The sequence below is a fragment of the Macrobrachium nipponense genome, chromosome 32 (assembly GCF_015104395.2).
Source record: "Macrobrachium nipponense isolate FS-2020 chromosome 32, ASM1510439v2, whole genome shotgun sequence".
NCBI lineage: Eukaryota > Metazoa > Arthropoda > Malacostraca > Decapoda > Palaemonidae > Macrobrachium > Macrobrachium nipponense.
In genome coordinates, this window is record NC_061094.1 from 15,325,152 (window position 1) to 15,345,043 (window position 19,892).

General features: G+C 40.8%; 1 protein-coding gene across 1 annotated transcript in view; it reads left to right on the top strand.

The window, feature by feature from the left end:
• LOC135207370 (endonuclease 8-like 3) overlaps positions 1 to 19,892 on the top strand; it is a 320,821-nt gene that overhangs the window by 113,831 nt on the left and 187,098 nt on the right. The gene's annotated exons all lie outside the window — the stretch shown is intronic.

Here is a 19,892-nt window from a genome sequence, read left to right on the forward strand (position 1 = left end):
CTTGCCGCACTAAAAAGGATCTGTGACACATCTCGGAAATTATTTCGTCACTTTGACATAATTTTTGTACCATTGTAAATTAGCCGTTACATACATGAAAATGTGTGCATTTTTATGTAGAATACAACAATAAAATACTCATGATTGTAGCTTTTATCAGTTTTGATATATTTTCATATAAATATCGATAATTGCCAAAATTTCAACCTTCTGTCAAATTTGACTCTACCGAAATAGTCGAAAAACGCAATTGTAAGCTAAAACTCTTATATTTTAGTAATATTCAATAATTTACCTTAATATTGCAACTAATTGGAAGTCTCTAGCACAATATTTCGATTTATGGTGAATTTATGAAAAAACTTTTTCCTTACGTCCGCGCGGTAACTCTTCCGAAAAAAATCATACATGTGATTGTGGTAATGTTTGCACCATTTTAAAATTAGCTGTTATTTAAAGTTTTATACATGGAAATGTGCGCAATTTCATGCACAATACAACTAAAAATAACCAACCCATGGTTGTAGCTTTTATCAGTTTTGAGATATTTTCATATAAATAACGATAATTGCCAAAATTTCAACCTTCGGTCAACTTTGACTCTACCGAAATGGTCGAAAAACGCAATTGTAAGCTAAAACGCTTATATTCTATTAATATTCAAGCATTTACCTTAATTTGCAACAAATTGGAAGTCTCTAGCACAATATTTTGATTTATGGTGAATTTATGAAAAAAATAATATTTTCTTTACGTCCGCGCGGTAACTCTTCCGAAAAAATCATACGTGCGATTGTGGTAATGTTTGCACCATTTTAAATTAGCCGTTACATAAAGTTTTATATATGAAAATGTGCGCAATTTCATGTAGAATACAACAAAAAATAATTGAAGGTTGTAGCTTTTCTCATTTTCGAAATATTTGCATATAAATCACAATAAATAGAAAAAAAACCACGTTCGGTCAACTTTGACTCTACCGAAATGGTCGAAAAACGCAATTGTCAGCTAAAACTCTTACAGTCTAGTAATATTCAGTCAATTATCTTCATCTTGAAACAAATTCGAAGTCTTTGCACAATATTTAGATTTATGGTGAATTTTAAAAAAAATCTTTCCTTCCCTCCGCGCGCGGATTCTCCGCCACAAATCTCCGAAATGCGTACGTCCCATTCTCGGAATATTTGCTCCGTTTCATATTAGGCATTTCATAGAGTTTTATATATGAAAATGTGCGCAATTTCATGTAGAATAAAACCAAATATATTTGAAGGTTGTAGGTTTTCTTATTTCCAATATAATTGCATATAAAAAATATATATATAAAAAAATTCGACATTCGGTCAACTTTAACTCGTCAGATATGGTCGAAAACTGCAATTGTAAGCTAATACTCTTACAGTATAGTAATATTCAATCATTTGTATTCATTTTGAAAGAAATTGGAAGTCTCTAGGACTATATTTAGATTTATGGTGAATTTTTGAAAAAAATATTTGTTTGCGTCCGAGCGTTACGAATTCATGCATTATTTTGTGATAATATTTTCTCTGTGTTGCTTTTATCATTTTACAATGTGTTACAGTGGACCCCACGTATTCGCGTTCTCCAGATTCGCGGACTCACACATTCGCGGATTTCTCAGGGGAACGTTTCCCTGCATTATTCGCGGAAAATTCGCGCATTCGCGGTATTTTTCTATGATGAATATCCACAAATTTCTGGTTTTTTTGTGAATTTCATCATAAAATGCACTTTTTGTGATAAAACTATTAAAAAACCAAGTATGAAAATTTTTAGTGGGTTTTTCTTGAGTTTTAACTAACAAAATAGGCTGTTTTTAGCATTTTCATAGGGGTTCCAAACATTCGCGGATTCTAACTATTCACGGGGGGGTCTGGTACGCATCCCCCGCGAATACGGGGGGACCACTGTATATACCAAAATGATTGCAATTTAGTGTAAATTACAACGAAAAAAAAAAGTAACTTGTTACTTTTAACCGTTTTGCGCACAGCGCGATTTGAATACAATTATATATGAAATTTTGTTTTTGCGCTATCATATATCGCATTATTTATATATGATAATGAAAATTTTTTTTATCATTTCTGATGGTTGCATAATAAACTTCAGGCAATGACAAAAAAAGGAGCCAAAAATGAACTCTTAATCTTGAAAACTAAGCGCGCTGTGATTTTTTGAAAAAAATATTTTTTCCCGGCACACGGGAGACAATTTTTTTTTTACCGCTTCGGCATTTAAGGGTTAATAAAGTACAGTAAGGGATATATCAAATGCTTAAAGTTGAGTCAAATAATTTTTTTTTTTATAGTGTAGTTACTGTTTTGTTCTCAAGGAGTTACCCTTTCATGATCTATTCAGAGTGCCATGGTGACCAGACTAATGTCGAAGTCTCTTTTACCTGGCCTTGTGACGTAATGATAAACATTATATCACATGATAGAGTATAAATAGACTCAGGATAAGAGAGCACTTTCTCTTTTTCTCAGCGAATGCTAAACCCAGTTTACCTACGTCAAAACTCCCAAGCAGAAGTGGCTATGCGCAAATGTGCTGTCATATTGATTACATATGACCAGAAATGGAGCAAGAAGCCATAGTTTACTGAAACCATATCTTTGAGAATTTTGCTCTGCACTTATTGATTTCAGTACCGTGGATCATGCAAACATCCAAGTTGAAAGCTAAGAGCAAAATTTTAAGTTTAGTTAAAAATATTTTAAGTTGAGACGGGAAGAATTATTTATTTGTGTGAAAAGCCATACCTGGCTTGTTTCGCAATCACACGTCAGCACTTGTCACTATTTATGATTGCTATTCTGTTGACAAATTTTTTATCTTGAGAAATGTTCCACAATTATTATTATTATTAACAACATAGATGATTCCTTCAGATAACGATGTCTGCAATAGCCTACTAGGCAGTAACGTACAATCTAGGCTACATCAGTTTAGTGAGAATAAGTTGGCTAGACTAGTAGATATTGCCTGTAGCCTAGGATTATATATCCTGGATTTGGTAGTAACTTAATTTAAGGTAAGATTTAAAGACATATTCAGTTAGGCTATGGGCTTAGGCAGTAGCCTAAGTTTACACCAACGACCTTAGGATTAGATAAAAAGGCTACAGACTTTTCCCTTTTATACAGCCTGCATACTTAAGCATAGTCTTACTACTGTAGGTTATCTTGTGCATGCACTTAAAAGGGAATTAAATAATCTGGATTGGTTAGACAATAACCTAGACTAGGTGATAGCATAACTCTAAAGTTAAACATTAGCAAGTTAATGTTTTATATAGTAGATCAAAAATAGTAGACCAAATGGGCGATGAGGTAGTAGCCTAGCTTGAAGACTACAAATTACACCTGGTTATTTCCATACCTTGAAGTTGAATTAATTAATCAGGATTAGACAATAACCTACACTAGGTGATAGCCTAACTATAAAGTTTCACATTAGAAAGTTACTGTTTTATATAGCAGACAAATAGCCTAGGGCTAGATATAAACAACCTGGGTTAGACAAAAATGGTAGCCTAACTATGAGTTTACATATGAGGAAGTTTCTGTTTTTATATAGCCTTTACATTATGAATGACCTAGAATAATCGGGATTAGGCAATACCCTATATACTAGGGTAAGAGAGAACATTTATGAGACAGTCTAGTGTTGGTCTACTAAGTGGTAGTTTAGCCCAAATAGCCTAGGATTAGATATAAGCTGTATCCTAGGCTTAATAAACTAATTTTTTATGACTTAGAGGCTAATACGGTAGTCTATTGGTAAGGCTACATAGTAGTGGAATTCTTATGTAGCCCATATCCTTAAAGGTGATAAGAACAAACTACTATTTACAACCCCTTGTGGGGCATCTTTTACAAGACAATTGTAAATTTTGCCAAGTTTTTTCTAATAAACTCACACAATATCAAAACAGATAAGAACTAAAATCAGCAACAAATTCTTAGCATATTTGTTGTAAAATATTTACGTAAATTTATTGAGATTGAAGATGTGGTAACTTTTTTGGATTTTACGTCTTTTCTATTATTTCTTTCACTTTTATTTGCAAACTTATAATTATAACTGACATATTATCATAAGAGATAAGAATTAGAACCAACAGCAACCCCTGGTTATATTTTTGAGCAAATATATAATAAGACATCATGTGAAAGATAGAGGGAGTACATCTCTCCTATAAGTAAAGTACACAACTAACTCTGTTGAGGCACCCACTTTATCAGAACCAGTCTACAAGTTGCCATTAGTGAATTTATGGGCTATAGAAGTAATGGCACCTCTTTCCTGCCTGATTTCCCCCAAATCGATGGCATGTAATATTTTACTCACCAAGAGTAAATGCATCAACCACCCAAAATCTGTTATTACTTCTCATGTGAGTATCTCTATCCATTAAGGGATAAGTAAACATGGATTTTTAATAGAATTTATTACAAATAGGGAAATCATCCATATAAGGAACTACAGAGGTGTCCCTCATTAACCCTTAAACGCCGAAGGGGTATATTAAAAATCGTCTTCTGTGTGCCGAAGCAGTCTCGGAGTGAGCGCGGAAGCGGAAAAAATATTTTTTTTTAAAAATCACAGCGCGCTTAGTTTTCAAGATTAAGAGTTCATTTTTGGCTCCTTTTTTTGTCATTGCCTGAAGTTTAGTATGCAACCATCAGAAATGAAAAAAAAAATTATCATTATCATATATAAATAATGCGATATATGATAGCGCAAAAACGAAATTTCATATATAATTGTATTCAAATCACGCTGTGCGCAAAACGGTTAAAGGTAAAGAGTTAATTTTTTTCGTTGTAATGTACACTAAATTACGATCATTTTGGTATATAACACATTGTAAAACAATAAAAGCAACACAGAGAAAATATTATCACAAAATGATGCATGAATTCGTAACGTGCGGACGTAAACAAATATTTTTTTCAAAAATTCACCATAAATCTAAATATTGTCCTAGAGACTTCCAATTTCTTTCAAAATGAAGACAAATGATTGAATATTACTATACTGTAAGAGTATTAGCTTACAATTGCAGTTTTCGACCATTTCGGACAAGTTAAAGTTGACCAAATGTCGAATTTTTTTAATATATTTTTTTTATATGCAAATATTTCAAAAATGAGAAAGGCTACAACCTTCAATTATTTTTTGTTGTATTCTACATGAAATTGCGCACATTTTCATAAATAAAACTCTATGAAACGCCTAACATAAAACGGAGCAAATATTCCGAGAATGCGATGTACGCATTTCTGAGATTTGTGGCGGAGAATCCGCGCGCTGAGGGAAGGAAAGTTTTTTTTTTAAAATTCACCATAAATCTAAATAATGTGCTAGAGACTTCGAATTTGTTTCAAGATGAAGATAAATGACTGAATATACTAGACTGTAAGAGTTTTTAGCTTACAATTGCGTTTTTCGACCATTTCGGTAGAGTCAAAGTTGACCGAACGTGTTTTTTTCTATTTATCATGATTTATATGCAAATATTTCGAAAATGAGAAAAGCTACAACCTTCAATTATTTTTAGTTGTATTTTACATGAAATTGCGCACATTTTCATATATAAAACTTTATATAACGGCTAATTTAAAATGGTGCAAACATTACTACAATCGCACGTATGATTTTTTCGGAAGAGTTACCGCGCGGACGTAAAGAAAATGTTATTTTTTTCATAAATTCACCATAAATCGAAATATTGGGCTAGAGACTTCCAATTTGTTGCAAAATGAAGGTAAATGATTGAATATTACTAGAATATAAGAGTTTTAGCTTACAATTGCGTTTTTCGACCATTTTGGTAGAGTCAAAGTTGACCGAAGGTTGAAAATTTGTCACTTATCATTTTTTATATGAAAATATTTCAAAACTGATAAACGCTACAACCATGGGTTGTTTTTAGTTGTATTGTGCATGAAATTGCGCACATTTCCATATATAAAACTATGTAACGGCTAATTTTAAAATGGTGCAAACATTACCACAATCGCATGTATGATTTTTTTCGGTGCAAACATTACCACAATCGCATGTATGATTTTTTTCGGAAGAGTTATCGCGCGGACGTAAGAAAAAAGTTTTTTCATAAATTCACCATAAATCGAAATATTGTGCTTGAATATTACTAAAATATAAGAGTTTTAGCTTACAATTGCGTTTTTCGACCATTTCGGTAGAGTCAAAGTTGACCGAAGGTTGAAATTTTGGCACTTATCGTTATTTATATGAAAATATCTCAAAACTGATAAAAGCTACAATCATGAGTATTTTTTTGTTGTATTCTACATAAAAATGCGCACATTTTCATATATAATACTCCATGTAATGGCTAATTTAAAATGGTACAAAAATTATGTCAAAGTGACAAAATAATTTCCGAGATGTGTCACCGATACTTTTTAGTGCAGCAAGAAAGAAATTCGCGCTTGCGCGCCTGCGTAACGATTGTAAACAAAAAAACACCTTGATCTGTGAACTCCCAGCATCCCCCAAGGTGCGTGATTCAAGAGTTTTCGGCTGGTAGGCCTATAAGTATTTTTCCGTGAATTTAAAAAAAAACTTTTGTATGTCGACGTAAAATACGTCCAGTCGGCACCCGAGAGACAAAAAATGTTGACGTAAAATACGTCCACTCGACGTTTAAGGGTTAACTAAATTAGTAATATACTATCTAGCTTCTAATAACAACTTTGTCACTACAGGGTTGCCATTATGTAGGACCCTCAGTTCAAGTGTTCTGTAACAAATTGCTCGGTTAACTTGCCAGTGGGTACAGCCCATACCACCTGCAATGAGCATAGTCCTTGTAAAAAAACCAATGAAAATTTGCTTGGTCACCAGATATGTACAAAACTTGTAGTATGCTACTGGCAGCAAGTTTTAAGGATGAAAAAGCTCATTTTAAATTGTCCTAGTGAGTCCTAGAGTTCAGAAGGGGCAAGGAAAATGGGAAATTATATCTTTCCAGTAGAACTCCGACAGCAGATATTTAACCCTTTCTCAGAACAAGATTTATGATTAGGCCAAAACCCAGTAACATCAGTCCCCAGTACCTCCCAGGTTAACCACACGGAGGAAGTAGAGGAATCTTTACATGGGTGGTGGCATTCTTCCTATAGAATATGAAGTGGGCATTGCCACTGAAATGGCCCTGCTGAACCCAGAAGGATCAGGGACCCAAATTTCAGATAGCCATGGGTGAAACCTTCTAGAAGGAATTCTATCCTCCTTTGCAGCTATCAATGCTGAAGAGGATCTTTCCCCCGAAAGGGATACTAGGATCCATCTAACTCCGACTGAAATGACTATATTTTCAGATTGATATTGTAACTTACCCAGGACTTCTGTCCCTTGGTTTAGAGGCAGTTACAGTTCAGTTGCTGAAACTCAGTCAAAATGTGCAAGTTTCTCTGAAAGGGATAGTACATATTTTGTGGCATTTGATCAATTCAGTAGGAAACTATGAATAACATTAAAAATGTCCTTGCCACAGAACGGCAGTATATAAGGGACATCATGCATAATTCTGAAAAGGAATTTAAGTCAGTTAAAACACTCCAAAGTGTAAAAGTACTGCATCCTGCAACCCAAAAGTAAGAAGGGATGCAAATGCCACCCAAGTATGGTCTAATGTTGGAATTCCAACTGGAAAGCACTAAATGGTCATTTTGGAATACAAAACTTCATATCAAAACATGTTAGGGGCTCCCCAATGCTCATCTTTGATTAGGCAGTCCCAAGGTTACGACGGGGGTTCTGTTCTTGAGACGCGTTGTAAGCCGAAAATCGTTGTAAGCCGGAACATTGTAAAAAATCCTAAGAAAACTTACTTTTAATGCTTTGGGTGCATTGAAAACTATGTAAACTGCATTCTTATTGCATTTTTCATAAAAAAAACTTCAAATATTGATTATTTTGCATTTATGGTGTTCATATTTCATCTGCCAGTTCAGCGTTGTAGGCTCCGTAACCCTGGAAATAATTTCTGATGAATATAATTGAAAAGCGCCCTAACCTCGGAACTTCGTAAGCCAAACCCGTCGTAACCCGGGGACTGCCTGTATCTGCGAAGCCGTTCAAAGTCTGTGAGTCACACGCCACAAAACATACCAAATCTATTGTCTTTTCAAGTATTTTAGGTGGGGGCGGGGGGAGTTCACTGGTATCTGAGAGAAGGGGTGGGGGGAATGCTTGGAGGAAAAAAGCTATTATTCCTCCAAAGGGGAATGCGAGAGAAAGATTTCCTCCTCAGCCATTAGCTAAGACAGAAGGCTCTGCCTCACACATTTGTGAGGTCATAGCGCAGTGTGTATGGCTGATCGGTATCATCATCATCATCATCGCCATACATATTATTCAGATCTGCGAAGTGTAATCTGATCATCCATATCATGCATGCCTGCCTAGAAGTCGAAGAGAAAGACCTATTTTCTCGAAACTAAAATGCTTGCCCTTAAGTTAAAGAGAAGGAAGGAGCAACTTCCATTTTGGCAGCAGTCGACAACTTGAAATCCGTCATTGTGAACATGGAGTAAGAATTTTTTTTCTAGGTTAACTTGATTTGACTAAATTTTGGCATTTGAATATTTATTTTTTTCTATTGTTGAAATAAGTTTTGATGAAAATGACTAGTAAAGTAATTAACAGAGAAGCAGATGTGGTTTTGAGAGAGAGAGAATCGTTCAATCTAAACTTTTCAAGAAAATGGAATTTTTATAATATAATTAATATTAATAATATTTACCTATATAATTTATCTAGCCCTAAATCCTCAAAAACCGCACCAAAATTTACCACATTGGCAACCCTGTTACCTCCTATTCTGTCTGTCAGTTGGCAACACTGCCATTTACAGTTACAAAACCTTCCCTTGACAATCAGTTGTGATAAGCAGATCGTGGGGTAGGATAGGTGGGACTAGATCAATTATACAGGTAAGTATTATTAATAATTTATTATAAAAAAGGGATTTTGACAAAGGAAAAATCTATTTCTGGGGGAAGACCTGTGTCGCCCGGTGAAAAATCCCTGTAGCTCATTTTTCAAGTATAAATAAACTCTAGATATACCAGAGAAAAAGCTAGTATGGTATGCTGAAGTTACTACCCTCAGCGTGATCACCCCGAAGGGTGTCAGTATAAGTAAAGGGGTGTTGTGGAAACCACAACACACAGGGCCTTCGCCACTTAGAAGATTCCTTCCCAAAATCCCCTTCCGTGGTGGGAGCCGTCACAACGAAACCCACCGCCAACTCCTCTCGCCACTACTACTAATACCCACTCGCTCTTCCTCTCATTCCTGGAGTAGTCCTTTTTTGCTTGGATTAACCAGGGTAGGGAATGTAAAACCAAAGGGTTGGGTTCACTGGGCGACACAGGTCTTCCCCCAGAAATAGATTTTTCCTTTGTCAAAATCCCTTTTCTGGGTTCGACCTGTGTCGGCCGGTGAAAACATAACAGAGAATTATATCCAAGCTTAACAGATATGTTTCCAAAAAGGGGGTTAATAAAACCCAAAGTAAGATTAAACAGAAATTATTTACTTCTAAAGTTGTATAAAATAGAATTACTTATGAACTAATTAAGCCTTAATCTACTTCTACTATAATTAAGCCTTAATCTACTTATAACTAACATCATAATATAATATGAATTATAATATAACCTGTGAAGTCAAATAAACTGGAAGTCAACAAGACACAATTGGTATGGCCAATAAGGCATTATCAAGTAACCATTTACACTATATATAAGATCCGGTGGCGGGATGAACAGGTCTAACCCGGCCCAGAGAAGAGGATGGTGGGGAGTACGAGCGAGTCATGTAGGTAGGAGAGAGTGAAAGGGAAAGAAAACAGAAAGGAAAGGTAGGATGTCAACCCCGATCTTCGGGGAGGACTGTGCTTCCTGCCGCCACAGTTGGGAATTTAAGGGCCTGTAGGTTCTTCAAATAGTGGCGTTAAAAACTGCCGGAGATTTCCAACCCGTGTATTTCTTCAGGTCCTCAAAGTTCATATTTTGAAAGTAATTAATAGACGTGGCAACTGCCCGGATGTCATGGACATGTGGAACTGAGTCCGGATTGGCTTGTTTAATGAAGTAAAGAATTTGTTGCCTGGTGCCTTTTAAGGTGATTGTACCACCTTTCTCTCTAACAAACAGAGGACCTGAAGTTATTTGAGAAGTCCTGGTTAGGAAGGTCCTAAGAGTATAGACAGGACATAAAGAACTATCTTCTGTAAGGGGAAGGATTTTCCAAGGATTCCACCTATTTTGTTGGTCCTCGTTTTTGGCTAAAAACTGCCTGTCCGGTGAGAGAAGGACTTCCCCTGACGGGAGGAACTCGACATGGCCTGGGTTTCTGGAGAGAGCTGATAGTTCAGATATCCTAGCTCCTGATGCCAGTGCTACTAGAAACAGTGTCTTTCTCAATAGAGTTGAGAAGGAGCATGATTCATTATTTGAGTCTGAGGCCAATTTAAGAACGTCATTTAAGAACCACGAAACTGACTGAGGATGGTCTATTGGTCTTAAACGGGCGCATGCTTTTTGGATAAAAGTAAAGTAGGTGTCCAAAAGATTAATATTAAAGCCTATTTGGAAGATTTTCCTTAGGGCTGATTTTGGTGTGGTAATAGTACTGGGAGCTAGACCTTTCTCAAATAAAGACCTAAAGAAAGAGATTGCCAAATTCGTGGTCATTTCGTGAACATTTGAGTCCTTTAGAGACTTGGCCAGTTTCTTTACTGCTGAATCATATTGTCTAATTGTGGACTCCCTCTTATCAGATTCTATAAATAGAATGTTTAGAGGGTCTATACTTGCGTCTTTCTGAGCCGCAAATTTCATGAAGTCCATAAAGTTAGGGCATTCAGAATTCTTGAGGAAGCTGACACAGTCTGAGTTTGTACCACTTGCGTCAGCTTCGGGGCCGGTATCAGCTGGGGATTGAGTTTCAATTCTATGAGAAGAGGATACCAGTTGCTCTTCGGCCAGTTGGGGGCTATCAGAGCTATGTTTCCGTTGAAGGATCTTAGCTGGTTCTTTTAATCGAACGAATCCACGGTTGGGACGAGCGACAGTCCCATCTTAAATTAACCTTAACATAATTTATATCTCAATAGATTGATGTGTGAAATTTCCTTGGGCTGCACCGACTATCCAAAATGGCCGCTCAGCCGGCGGCACCCACAACACATCTTTGAGGGGCCGAGGCAGTAAAATTATATCATTCTCAACTAAATGTTATATGAAAACACAAATTGGGGTACTCAACTTGGAAGCAGAAGAACCTTGTGAAGCCATTAACAAGAGAATACGGGGAAAAATCCTGGAGCAACGAAAGAGCGTGGATCACACACAATCTCTAGTACAGGAATGAGAGGAAGAGCGCGTGGGTATTAGTAGTAGTGGCGAGAGGAGTTGGCGGTGGGTTTCGTTGTGACGGCTCCCACCGCGGAAGGGGATTTTGGGAAGGAATCTTCTAAATGGTGAAGGCCCTGTGTATTGTGGTTTCCACAACGCCCCTTTACTTATAACGACACCCTTCAGGGTGATCGCGCTGAGGGTAGTAACTTCAGCATACCATGCTAGCTTTTTCTCTGGTATATCTAGAGTTTATTTATACATGAAAAATTAGCTACAGGGATTTTTCACCGGCCGACACAGGTCGAACCCAGAAATTCCATATTAATAAACATTACCTTAATATAATTTATCTAGCCTGATTTACCACATTGAAGAGGAGGGAATCTGAATAAAATTTCCCTTTTGGGCAGAATAGGAGGAACCAACCTAATCCAATTAATGGAAAAGGAAGAAAAAGAAAAATTAATAACATAACATAAAACAACAAAGAAATATATATCATATACAGTTAAAAACTCAACCCAAAGTCTAAGATACTAAGAACTCAAAGTCTCCTACTATAATGCTGCCAAACTGCAGTAGTAAAGGACATGCAGTAAGTGCATAGTCAGTCCGTCTGTACAAAAGTCAGGTGACCAACCAGATGACAAGTCAGACGACATCAAGGGCAGCAAGGCTGCACCCTGATGACTTCATCAAGCACCAACACCACCAACGACACCTGCTCTCTCACGAATGTCTGGCGCCAAGAGAGAGGAGCGGGTATTGGCAACTCTTTCCCGAAGGATGAGTGCCTGGACTGCAAGGGTGATTCAAAGCTAAGCGAACAATGGGGGTGTATCAACGCAACCCAACATCACCAGCAGTGATATCGGCTCATGAGCAACTCCTGACTCGAGCTTTCTGGTGCCAAGAGAATGGAGCGCGGAGCAAAAGGTGACTCAGTCCATGAGTGCCTGACAGTTCAAACTGGTCTCATGTTAAACGATCATTGGAGGGTGTATCAACGCAACCGATTTCGTCAACAAGAAACTCAGAACTACTAAATGTTGCCTGATCTCGCATGAGTGTCTGACTCCGAGAAAACAGGTGAGACAAAAAGTAGATGGTGAACGAGTCACCAGATGACAGCAGACAATCCATCGACTACTTCCCTGTCCAGAAAGACAATGGAAGAAGCGTGAGTCGTCAGGACAGGTGAACCAGTGGCTAGTCCTAAGTCAGCATCGACTGTGGGAGAAGTGTAGTTGCCAGTGCCGACAACCCAGTGTCTGGTCCAATATCAGACTGACAATGGAAACTGCCCCAAAAGTTATAATGCAAAAACAAAAAATACATATACAACGAAAATAAGATACAGGTAGTTACCAAACATAAAACAGGAAGACTACCTAATTCTCCTGTCTGACGACCTGTCTTGCCATCACCAATGGGCCCAAAGAACGAAAGTCGCATAGAACTAGAGATATATCCCTCAAGTTAAAAGAGGCAAAACCAGAATTAGAGCGCCAAGTCGCTGCCTCAAGCACCTTGGCGACGGAGATGTTCTTCATAAAAGCTACTGATGTAACAACTGCTCTAATACTGTGTGCTCTCGGTGCCTGGCCTTCACAGGCAGCCGAACTGCCAGTTTTACCTATAAGATCTCTGAAGAAAAAGGATACACCATTCTTCGACATAGGTCTCTTGACATTTCGGGGTGAAACAAACAGATGATGGGACGACCCTGAATGTCCTTTGTGTGATGTAAATAGCATGAGAGTGCTCTAACAGGGCAAAGAACTAATTTCTCATTCAAATTTTGACAAAGTTGACCAGCGACTTCAGAACAAAAGACCTGGGAATGGGATTACCAGTCGATTCAGTCTTTGTGACAAATTCGGAAAGGTATGACAAAGTCATGTCTTGTTCAGATCTGGTAACCAGAAAAGAGAGTGCTTGCAGTTCACCCACCCTCTTGGCTGTAGCCAGCAAGACAAGGAAAAGTGTCTTAGAAGAGAGGTCCCTAAAATTCGCCCGTATTCAGAGGCTTAAACGTAGGAAACCTTAAGGCTTGAAGGACTTTATTAACAGGGGCGATCAAGGTGAGATCCAGATGCTTGGTTGCCCTCACTTTGTTGAGGACTGCCCTCACCAGAGCGAACGGAGGAAATGCATATGCTTGAAGGCCCTCCCAGTCTTGCAAAAGAGCATCTGTCCCGGCACAGAGGAGTCTGGTAAGGGGCGAAGAAGATCTGGCACCGAAAATTCAGTGGGGTGGCAAACAGATCGACTGTGACAGACCACTTCTTTCCGAGGCTGTCGAAGACTTCTTGGCAAATTGTCCAATGAACTTTGTTCAGTCTTGACAAGGCATCTTCTAAGATGCTGTGATGGCCCAGGATAAACTAAGGGAACAAAGTAATCCTCCTGTCTTCTGCCCAACACAAGATTGATTGGGCTTCTTGAGTGAGAAGGTCTGACTGTGTGCCACCTTGGTTTCTTAAGTACGAAACTGCTGTGGTGTTGTCGACAAAGATCGCTACAACAGACTCCGAGAGTTGATCCTGAAATGAAAGAATCCTAGGTACACTGCCCTTAGTTCCCTCCAATTTATTGACATGACCCTCTCTTCCTCTGACCAAAGGCCTGAAGCGGCTTTGGAGCCCAGGTGCGTGCCCCAACCTTGATTCGAGGCATCTGACCAAAACATTAGGTCCGGCGGAACTGAAAGAAGAGACGTCCCTGACTTGAGGCGGTGAACTTGCATCCACCAACAGAGATCCTTCTGACATTGTGGAGAGGAGGTGACTATCGTGTCCTCAGACACGAAATCCCATGACTGGCGAAGTGTTGACTGAAGGGACCTCATTCTGAGACGACCTCCGGGAACCAGTTGGATGAGGGATGACAAATGACCCAGGAGGGTCCTCCAAAGAGAAACTGGCTGCATTACGGAGGACAGAAATTCTTTGGCCAGACTTAAAAGCCTGTCTATTTGTTTCTGAGAGGGAGAAGCCCTCAAAATCTGGGAATTCAAAACAATCCCCAGATAAGTCATGATGATCATGAGATGGAACTATCTCCCTCGACTGGAGACATTTCTCTAGAGATTCGGCCTGGACTAGCCAATCGTCCAGATACTGAAGCATCCTTACATTTAACCAATGCAGAATAGCCGAAACAGGAGCCATCACCCGAGAAAAGAACTGTGGAGCAGTGGTGAGGCCAAAACAAAGGGTCTTGAACTGGAAAACTCCTGAGTCCGTGAAAAACCAAAGGCAAGGTCTGCTCTTTGGATGGATGGGGATTTGCAGATAAGCATCCTGCAGATCGATGGAAATCATCCAGTCCCCCTTCCTGACGGATGAAAGAACAGTCTGAACTGTCTCCATCCAAAACTTGGACTTTAGAATAAACTTGTTCCCGAGGACTTTAGAACTACAAACACCCGTGAGTAAAACCCAGGAGAAGGAGGAGCTCGCTCTATGGCATCCTTCTCCAAGAGGGCCGAAAGCTCCTTCTCCAAGGCTTGACCCCTGATAGTGTGGGGAATAACTGCTGAACTCGAGAGGATGATTGGAAAGTGGAGGTCTTGAAACAAAAGGGATCTCGTAATCTACCTTCAGGACCTCCACTACCAAGCATCCACCGCTCTCTCCTGCCAAGCTGACCAATGGCGAGAGAGACAAGCTCCTACTGCGATGTCTGGGTGAGGTAATGACTTCTACTTCCGAAAATTCTTACGCATAGACAAGGAAGAAGAAGGACCTCCTGGAGGTTGAGCTCTTCCTCTGCCCTTAGATCAACACCAAGAACCTCTCCCGTGTTTCAAAGGGTGAGGTCCAGAGGAGGAAGCCGAGGCGGCAGAAACCTGAGATGTACTCGGGAAAAACGAGCCAGAAGAAGGAGGTTGTTGGGCTGGAGCAGAAGGTGCAAGTCTGGCACTAAACTTAAGCTTACTCCTTGAAAAAACGGAGCAAAACCGAAGGAAAAAGCTCTTGATAAGGCCCAGTGAGCTTGGGAAGAGGCATCACCTTGATCCTTCAAAACCTCAGAAAGCACAGACAGATCAAAAAGGGAATCGCCAAAAGGAGAAGAGGACAATAAACAGTTTCTCTGAATCTCCAAAACAGAAGAGGGTAACTGCAACAAATACAGGTTACGCCTTAGAGAAACAAGAAAGGCCTGCATGGAAGCAGCAAGCTCATTTGATGTACAGAAGCACTTGAAATAGATGAGCAAAATTTCTCAAAAAGAGGAGCATCAGGAGGAACAAACCCAGAGTCCTTGACATACATTAAAAGACCTCCAAGGACCCACATATTGAAGGATTGAGCCTCTTGTATTGAACTCATAACAGACTCCATGGCAATCAAGTCTTCGATCGAGACTGAGACCAAAGCCTTGAAAAGCAAAGGTTAACCCAAAATTCGGACAAAATCTGGATTTGGTTTGGGGGGGTCGAGAGAATGAAGTATCATCCACCACCTGATAAACTCCTCTCCAGTGTCATAGAAGAGAAGAGAACTTCCTCTTCCCTTCCCCGATCACCTTCGAAAGTTTAGCGGTGACGTTCGCCCTCACTCTCATGAACCTCTGAGCAAAGGGAAAACGTAAGTATTCCCGCGACCAGGAAGGACTGTCAAGAAAAATCCCTTCTGTAATACAGAGAGGCAGAGGCTGCTTCTGCTCTTTAGGCCTCGCCTGAGGAAGAAAACTCAAAACTAAATTAAAAAGTTTCTTGAACTCTACATCATGACTGCCATTCAACAAAACATCAATATCACATGAATCCACGTCATCATCATCATCGTCTCATCCTAACTGAGGAACTTCCCCTGAAGTAACATCCTGACAACTAGTTGTCTTAGGTCTAATACCTCTCCGCCCTTCTCCTAAATAAGCGGCTCTTGGCACTGTTACGGGACTAACAGGGGACACATTGGGTAAAGAATTGTCTGGCACCTCCCCAGACCGGATCCCCCCCTAGGCCTTCGCCATGAAGGGGTTCACAAGCCAGGGTATCTGTCGCACTGTTACCCATGGTACTGTCGACAGGTACCTGACAAGGAGCTGAAAATGAATCTAAAAGAGTTAGACATCCTAGTAAAAGCTACTTCAAAATTTTCTGACAGCTTGTTAAACTTGGCTGAAATGTCTATCCAAACTATGCTGTAATGTTTCAAATTTCTTTTTCCAACTAGTTTCCATCACCAAAAACTGAATCAAAATCAGAAATGACTTCATTAGTTACCGGTTGTACTGGTGGCAAAGCATCAATTAATTCGGAATTGGAATCACCCTATACCGAAACCGAAGAACCATGGGCGCACAAGTCAAGGAAATCATTAGATACAGGTCTAGCTACAGATTTCTTTTTCTCCTTAACTAATCTTTTACGCTGCAAGATTCTCTGATGTTTAATATACGCCGTCATGTCTTTGTCAGACCAAGACTTACAGAGGTCGCAACGAGAAATCAAGTCACAAACCTGTCCACAATAAGATTTACAAAGGTCATGGGGTTCATACTCCCTGCTATTCATCCTTGTCCCACAAGCCGGCCAATTCCTGATGTTGCTAACAGAAGGATGAGTCAAATCCTCTTGGCTATCCATTGGACTGTTGGACAGGTCAAGTAATTCCGGGTCGCACAAAAGTTTGTCAAACAAAATATATACCACAACAGGAATAAAAGTTAATTCACTAATTTCACAGATATAATAAGTAAATGGTAAATAACATAAAGCCGCATTAACAATTAATGAGAGCTTTGAAGGCACAAACGGTTTTGGAAATTTATAAAGAGCGGCCATGATGTAAACAACACGGGCGCTCGTTAACCCTCTTACTCCGATTGGACGTATTATACGTCGAGATAAATTGTCTGGCGGGTGCCGATTGGACGTATCGTACGTCGACATAGAAAAGTTTTTTTTTAAATTCGCGGAAAAATACTTATAGGCCTACCAGCCGAACACTTTTGAATTGCGCCTTGGGGGATGCTGGGAGCTCACGGATCAATCGCAATCTTTTGCCGCAATCGTGTTTTGCCGAACTTGTGCGAGAGTTTGAAAATTTGTGTTGCTACAGGATGTTCATAGAGATGTCTCAATGACGTATGGAATGCGAAAGGCGCGTTTACCCGTCGGAAGGGATCGTGTGAGACTTATTTTGGACTTGGATGTTGGCAAGGGACCAAGCACCCAAGATGACCTCGCGCCTCAATGCCGTTCTGTGCGGCCACGTGTGGATGAAAGTGCTTTAGGATCACAATGTGTCTCTCGTGTGTCTTTAGTAACCCCTAGGAAGCATCAGGGTGTCCTTAGGGGCATTCATAGGCATTTGGGAGGCCTGCAACCAAGGGACATTGATGCGTATGTATCGGAGCTTGATCGGGAGTATGTCGCAAGCCCTCATTTTGATGGCAGTTGGTCATCTAGTGATGAGTACATCAGTCCCGATGTCAGTGATGATGAATATTTGCCCCCAATGTCCGTTCAAGGCTCACATCCCGAAAGTGAGCTCGAATTTAGTGGTTTTAGTGCGTATGAGGGGGATTCTAAGGAGGGGGAGGATGAGGATATAGGGTCTAGTTTTGTCGCCGATGACGATACAGAAAGCGAGGGCCTAAGTGAGGGAGATGGGCTAGTGGGGGGGGTTTCGTGTGCGAAATCGTGCCCGCGCATTGGCACGTAGAAGGTCGGAGCGTCGCGCCAGCCAAGTTGAAGGTCGGTCGTCCGAGAGCGACGAGGGGTGGACAGAGGACCCCACCCCACCTAACATGCACCCATTCACAGCAACACCTGGGCTTACAGTACCTGTTCCGCTCACTGCTCTGGGTCTCATTCAGCTGTTCCGTAAGCGGGAATTGCTGGAGTACCTGGTAGCAGAGACGGCGGACTATGCTCGGTACTGCCGTGATGAACTCCGCACGACATTGTGGTATCGCTGGCGGGGCTGCAACCTCACCGATATGGCGCATTTTGTGGGGCTCCACATTTATTTTGGATTGATTCCTGCTGCCGACGTCAGGCAATATTGGAGGCGGAATTTATTTTTAAGTACGCCCAATGTGCCCGGCGTTATGCCCCGTGATACTTTCCTGGCATTGGACAGATATTTCAACGCCTTCAACCGAAGGGCCATACCCCGGAATAACTCCGATCACCTCATCTTAGTCTGCCCAGTGTTGGAATACATTCGTAATCAGTGCAAAACTCTTGTGGTTCCTGGAAAGAACCTTTCTTTGGATGAGGGGATGATGCCTTACAAAGGACGCCTAAGCATTAAAGTGTGTAACCCCAAGAAGCCAAAGAAATATGAAGTGAAATTTTTTTTATAACCGAGTCCAACACTGGATACGTCGTGGACTTCTTAGTGTATTCCGGGGTCTTCTCCACGATGCGTGACACTGTTTTTAGGCTTGTGGATCGTTTCCGTAACCAGGGATACCACCTGTTTATGGATAATTATTATAACTAGGTATCCCTGGCCCAGGAACTGTATGAAGCAGGTATTCACGTCAGTGGTACCCTTCGGTTGGTGCGTGGGGCTCCGAATGTCCTCAAGAGGTTCGCTAGCCATCCGCAACATCTGGCAAGAGAGAGACAGAGTGGCGGTGGAAGGGAACTGTCTTCGTCATCTGTTGGAAGGGGGTCCAACTCGTCCCCATGATTACGAGGAGTCATGAACCCATCCAAGAGGAGGTCGTACAGCGGAAGAAGACACGTCGACAAGGCCGAGTTGTGTATGAGGAGTTTCGTGCCGAGCGGCCTACCGTCATTGGGCACTACAATAGGCACATGGGAGGAGTTGATCTCTTTGATCAACTCATCCAGTACTATCCCTTCGCCAGGAGAACCAGGAGGTGGACCCAGAAGCTCCTCAAATACATCCTTCAGTTGGCCCTCCAAAATGCCTACATACTGTACTGCGGGTACTACAGTCATGGTCTCCGGAGGATGACCCACTTACAGTTCCTCGAGACAGCCGTAAATGCCCTCATCCACTTTAATCCTGATGAGTGGCCTTCCATGACTGCTCCCCTGCCCCGAGCTGCAGATCTGCCCCTAGAGGAAAGGGCAGATCTTAGGAGGACCAACTTCAGTCATCCTGCTGCTGCCGACGCCGTCCACATCGTTTCTCGTCGGATAGTGGACCCTGTGTGTCAGCTGCAGCCAGGGGATCACACACTGGAGCTCCTAGAAGGGCGCAGGCAGAAACGGTGCCAGGTGTGCCATATGAATGGCAGAAGGAGAGACACCTGGTTCTTCTGTCGCACCTGCAAAATAGCTCGGCAGGTTCGGGGAGTGTGACCGCAAGTACCATAATGCGGTCTTCTATTGGCGTGCGCCTGATCAACCGACTGCGGGGGGCGCACGGGACTGCGTCCCATCAGCAGTAAGGGAGCGCGTCTCCCTCCTCCACCTGTACCTCGTCATGTCAAGAGGAAAAAAATGCAAGACTCTTCAATGGA